We start from the raw sequence: 7,033 nt of genomic DNA on the forward strand, positions 1-7,033 counted from the left end.
ACTAAATAGTGTCTGGGTTGCAGGACACATTCAAACTTCTGCGTTGTTACTAAGATTTGGACTTTCAAACAACAGAACTGAGTATTGACTTCCATATGTCTATGTCTTAGCATTCCACCCATATAAAACAAACCTAAATATGAGATTTACAACTCCAGATATGACCCAATTACAGAACAGTGCACTAGTTTGAACTACGTCAGCATCTCTTTTCTAAGTTTGGTTCTTTCTTTGTCCTTTCAATTTTAATATTTAAACTCATCAATCAATCATTTTATTTATGTGATAGGCTTGCATTTAAGATGAATATTTATCATAAATTAAACGTATCTTATGGTATCAAACTTGTTATTATAAAACATGCTTTAGTTAAGGGTTATTGATGCTACAATTGCAAAATGATGATATAAAACCTTGATAAAAATACACTTTTAAGTAATAATCACTAGTCCAAACTCTAAATTATTATTGTGAACAATGTATTGCTAATTTTGATATCAAAACTGAAGTTGTGGTATATAAACTTGTGAAGCAACTGGTTTTAATAATTGAGGCAGATCAACATTATTAATTATAAGAAGAACATTCGAACAAATCAAATATGAATTGCGAATAATTATGTTGTCTAGATTAATCAATTTATATAGTTCTTAAGGCTAACATTGAATTAAATTACTAATATGGACACTATAATTGTTTGATGGTTAGGGTTAGTTATATAGTAGATCTGTTAACTAACTAATGTTAAGAAAAGATAAAGATTTAGAATATAAATTGATGTTTTGTTTCAATGATCAGTTCTGATTTCTGTAGATAGACGTTTATGTGAAACCAAGGTTTGCTCTCTTAATAATTTTCTGATTTATTTAATTTAGCTTAATTGTTTAATTTTGCTATAGTCTAGATAACCTCAATTCCCCACCCTCCCCCTCTAGTTGCATGTTGTATAGCATAAAAATATGAACTAAACCTTCTTCATGGGATCTACCCCTTACTTGCTCTATACTATGTTGTTTATAAGTTAGGGTAGTTAATTTGTATGACTGCGACATCACAACATTCATCTTAATACCACCTAAATATCTATCCAAACCATCCCAAAATCCATCCTTTTTATCTACTCTCATATGGTTGAATTGCTTAAGTGGTTTAACTACCCTAAGCTTTTGGTTTCTATATGGTTGAAACCTACCATTATGGTTATCATCAAAATTCTTGGCTTTATGATTTGTATTTTAGCTATATTTTGGAGGTAAATTGACTTATATTGCAAACCTTTTTACTTTCAAAACCTTTACTATCTGGCACATCTTAAAGACTAACCATTTTTATTCTCAAACTAGTCATCTCACTTGTTACTTTAGTAAACCTTGTATTCATTAACTCCAACTACTATTGCAAGGCCAAATAACCCCATTCAAGAATATTTCTTTCTTTTAATGGTGATGGTTCACTTTTAATTGATATTATTAAGAGCAAAAATTTAAGTTAGTAGCAAATACACACACACACACCTTCATCTTTTATCACTGAATTCTTAAATTTTATGTTCTTTAAGGAACTAGTTCATAACAAATCAAATATGGATATCTTAATTGCGCAATTCAAATAATGTAAAGACTTAAAAAGCAATAAAAATTGAAACTATCAATACAAAACTACAAATATAGAGTCATGAATATCAATATGAATTTATGTTAAATATAAACGATACGAAGATATGAAACAAAACATCAGAGTCAATGGAAATAACCAACATCTCCACCAATTATGAGCATTACACAATAACTAATAACTCAACTTTCTAGAAAAATGTTTTTCTTCTTCATAAGGTAAGTTCAAGTGACTAGGTGTATAAATACCCTTACTCACTAAGTAAGAAAAAAGAGAAACACTAGTCCAAACTTGATACTCAAATTCTTTATAGTAAATTCTCTATATATACTGCATACATAGATTATATATATAAATAGATAGACAAGCATTCCACACACATTCTCTTCACACACAAATTTTACCCTTCTATATTTACTAATTTAAGTATCAAAGGTTTTTCTATTTTGAAGGCAAACTTGTTTTACAAGTTAGGCTCCAGCCTAGGACACAACCAAGGAAAGCTTACATCTAGTTTGAAGTTTTTATGACTTCATCACATGTTATTATGAGAATCTATGGCTTACAACCTCAATAATAAATTAAATAAAGCAATGTTCAGCATTAAAAAATAGATATTATGTATAATATTAAAAATAAACATTCATATATTATCATATACCATATGCTCTCATAATTGTTGTTTATTATCTAGCATTGATGTAAAAAAAAAAACATATATAAATTTTCCTAAAGATTATTGATATGAGACCCTATAAGTCATACTTGGTAAATAGTACCAAATGTCAAAACCAAAACTATATACAAATTAATGAGGATACAAAAATCACAATAAATATTTTAGAATAATTATTCCTTAAGATCCTTGTATATCATTCATATTGTGTTATACGACCTTCACTTCCAAACTACAATGACTTTTTCTTTAATAGGAATCTTTAAAGGTTGTAAATCTTCTCTTTAATGAATACCTACATAGTGTCCCTTATGGACCCCTTTAGGTGTTGATGGGAGATCCTTCGAAGATCAAGTTAATATGAGGTATTTTTATCTAGCAAAACAACATTAATGAAGGTATTACTAAGCTTTTAAGAAGATAGAGATGAAGAAGGAGAAGAAAATGTAGAAGTTAGAAAATAAGAGAAGGATTATGTTTATGTCTTAGAGTATAAAGTTTCGAACCTTTTTTTTGTATATTCCTACTTCCTTTTATATTACCTAGCTTTACCTGCTTCATCCAATGCAAGAGGGGTGGAGATGTAATCTCTTGATAATAAAATAATATTATTCTACTACTTATATCATCACATCTAATTAATATAAACATAGACCGCTTGTTCATATTTAATTGGATATGATGGGTATTATAATTACTGGCCCCGGCCCAAAGTATGGAAGGCTAAATATGGAGTTACCTTTTAACTATACACTAAACCGGAACGGAATTGGGTTCAACTTATACACTAAACCTAAGAAGAATTGGGTCGGCTTGTGGCTACACCCAAGAATGGTTAGGGACGGGCACTCCATAACCCAATATGGAGTTGGGCATGGACGTGTCCCTGACCCAATATGGATTTAGGCGCGGACACACCATAGCCAAACATAGAGTTTGGCACAAACACGTCCCAAACCTAACATAGGGTTGGGCGCGGACACGTCCTAACCCAACATGAAGTTGGGTGGGGACGTGTCATGGCCTAAATTAGAATTAGGCATGGACACGCCATTACCTAACTTTGAGTTGGGTTTGGGTACGTCATAGCCCACCCTAGGGTTGGATGTGAAGACGTCCTTACCTAAAATAGAATTAGGTACGACGGGCATATCATGACCCAACTTAAGGTTAGGCGCGAGTATCTCATGGCCCAACGTGAAGTTAGGCATTGAAATGACATAACCCCATTTTGGTTATGACTTTTATGTTATGGCCTTTAAATGGGGGAGGTTTTTAGAAAACCATGACCAATTAGTAACCCTTCAAATCTACTCATTTTTTTAGAAAGATAAGGAGACTTATAACCAAATAAATCTCTTTTTAACCTTAATTGATCGTAATCCTGATGAAGATGTCTTTTACACTCCTCCTATCAAGGCCTTATTGGTGTTCCTAGAGAGCTCATTGTTTGAGTCTTCAAGATGTGTTCCTTCATCTAAGGAGCATTAGACATTCATTACTATACTAGAGAAGTAGGTCCTAGACGCCATAGGGCTATGCAACCTTGTTTGGTAGCTTGACAGACAAGGTGAGCTTGATAGGTCGCCCTAACACTTTTAAATGTCATAAAGGCTAGTCATATGCTATCTAGGGGAGATATGGGTCCCAAACAGCACATATGGGTATGTAGCTCGTTTGGACAGACAAGATGGACTCAATAAAGCCGTTTTAATGCTCTTACTTCTAAATGAAAAGACTAGATAAAGAAAATCAAGGGTCATTGAAAGCTACCTTAAAGAGTGAAGCATCGATCCCTTACAACTACCCTGGAGAAGTGGATACCAAATGCCATAGGGGTGTGTAACTGATTAGCATTTAAAAGTATATTTTTTTTCAAGGTTATATATCATCATTTTGCACTTGAAATATCAATAACTCCTTAACTTAAACATGTTTTATAATAACAAGTCTGATAATATAAGATAGCTTTAATTTATAGTAAATGCTCATTTTAAATGCAGACATATCTCACAATTTAAAGGATTGATTGATGTGATTAATTATTGAAAGTGAAAGGATAAAGAAAAGCCTAATCTTTAAAAAAAATAAGGTGTTGATTCAATTCAAACTGGAACACTATTCAGTAATTGGGCCATATCTGGAGCTATAGATCTCAGATTTCAGTTTGGTTTATATGGCTAGAAAGCTAAGACATAGGCCTAAAACATTCATGAAAGTCTAAGACTCAATTCTATCATTTGAAGGTCTAATTCTTAGCATCAAAAGATAAATCTGAATCTATCCTACAACCCAGATACTATTTAGTGTTCAGCCCATTTCTCAATTTCTAGAAGTCCAAATGCACTGATTCTTTTATTGTTGTAAAGCTGAGAAAATTTCCTAAAACTTTCATCAAAACCATCTATTCAAATTCTAATGTTAGCAATGATGTTTTGTTCAAACAAGAAGATAAGGATTGTCACCAAGTTTTGGTCATCCTGACATAACCAAAAGATTGATGTCTTCTTCTAAGTGTAAAAGTGTCGAAGTAATACATAATGTAGCAAGACCAAGATTGAACCACAAAAAGGTTAACTATATAAATTATAAACAACAACAACAATAATAATAATAAGTTAAAGAAAACTTTGAGATTATAATATTAATATGAGTATTAAATAATGATAAAACTAAATGTCAAGGTCAGAGGATCCACTAATGGTATTTCAAACAAGTATAGTATAAACTTTTTTTTATTACTTAATTGGAAACCACACACACAAGATAGTCCAATCGAATTATAAATTGTTAACATGATTATGTTAGTTATCTTATTCGAATAATGCTAATATTTATAAAGATTCTCAAGTATTCATGATTATAACTTATGTTAACAACAAATCAAGGTTCTTTCTTAGCATAGGTGTAGCTTTGTACCATATGGTTGGGCTAGGAAAGTGTCAAGTATTTGTTGTGTCAAGTGTTATACAATATAAATCTAGATTAACCATTTAACAAGCAAAGTATTAAAAGTGAACAAGATAATAAATACAAAACATGTTAGTATCAAACATTAAACCCTATGTTAAGTTTATACTATAATTATTTTTACACCATTAATGTAACCTTTTTACCTTGACATAATAAACTTAGTTAAACATAATGAAGAAGAGAAACATAAATAACAGCATAACAACATAAGTATAGTAAAGGAAATGACAAGCATAAACAAGAGATTAAGGAAAATAAAATATGAAATAAAACTTAAACATTACAAAAATATAAAAAAAGAAATAAAGAGCTTGATCTTGATCTGAAAACCAAGATGCATAAATGCATTGCAAATGCCTCCTTTTATAAGCCAAAATTAGGAACTCTTGATTTGATGACTAATTCTTGAGTGGGTGACCAACTCTTGACTTTGTGACAATTCTTATCTTTTTATCTACCAAAAAGTCATTACTAACGTCAGAATTCGAACAGACTTAAATCATAAAAGTTCTAGGAAATTATCTTAGCTTTTTAGAAAAAATTGAGTTCATTTGAACTTCTAAAACTCAAGAAATGGGTTGAACACTGAACAGTGTCTAGGTTGCAGGACAGTTTTAGACTTCTTCATTATTGCTAAGATTTGGACTTTCAAGCAGCAGAAATGAGTCTTTCCTTTCTAGGAATGTTTTATGCCTATATCTTATCTTTCCAGCCATATAAACAGAAATAAAATCCAAGATCTACAGCTCTAGATATGACCCAATAACTGAATAGTGTTCTAGTTTGGACTGAACCGGCATCACTTCTTTAAGCTTTACCCTCTCTTTGTCCTCTCAATTTCAGTAGTTGAACTTATTAATCAATCCTTTGATTTATATGATAGGCCTATATTTAAGATGAATATTTACCATAAATTAAAAGTATCTTGTAGTATCATACTTGTTATTATAAAACATGTTTTAGTTAAAAAGTTATTGATACTTCAAGTACAAAATGCTTAAATAAAATCTTGATAAAAATACAATTTTAAGTATTAATTACACCCCTCTAACTAGTTTATTACTAGTCCCTAATAATCAAAATGTTAAAATAAAAATATAATTTGCAAGTTCCATAAAGCAAGGCATTAATCTATCCAAGTAAACAAAATCTCATTAAATTTATATATCTGTTTTATTCTTCTTAAACAAGATATGAATAAGCCTTCTTTTTATGTGCTCAATGTATGAACACATAGATGATGGGGCTTTTATTTGAAGAAAAAAAAATAGTTTGTTCTAATATTTAAGGTTAACTTCCTTAGGTGGGAATTATTTTTTCTTTTTCTTTTTTTCCTTTTTATTATATTTTTTTAATATATATACAAATAAAATAATGCATCTTTAACCCACATAACAAGCTTTTAGCTAATGACTCCCAAACTAGTTGGTTTAAGGGCACTAGGTGTTAAGACACCTTGATTAGTATTTAAAAGTGCATTTTTATCAAGGTTTTATATCATCCTTTTGCACTTGAAGTATCAATAACTCCTTAACTAAAACATGTTTTATACTAGCATATCTAATAATATAAGATACCTTTAATTTATGGTAAATATTCACTTTAAATGCAGGCCTATCACATAAATGAAAGGATTGATTGATGAGTTTAAGAACTGAAATTGAAAGGACAAAGAGATGGCCAAACTTAGAAAAGAGATGTTAGTGTAGTACAAACCAAAACACTATTCGGTAATTGTGTCATATCTAGAGCTGTAGATCTTGAATTTAG

This window comes from Populus euphratica, unplaced genomic scaffold (assembly GCF_000495115.2).
Source record: "Populus euphratica unplaced genomic scaffold, PopEup_1.0 scaffold167.1, whole genome shotgun sequence".
NCBI classification, from domain to species: domain Eukaryota; kingdom Viridiplantae; phylum Streptophyta; class Magnoliopsida; order Malpighiales; family Salicaceae; genus Populus; species Populus euphratica.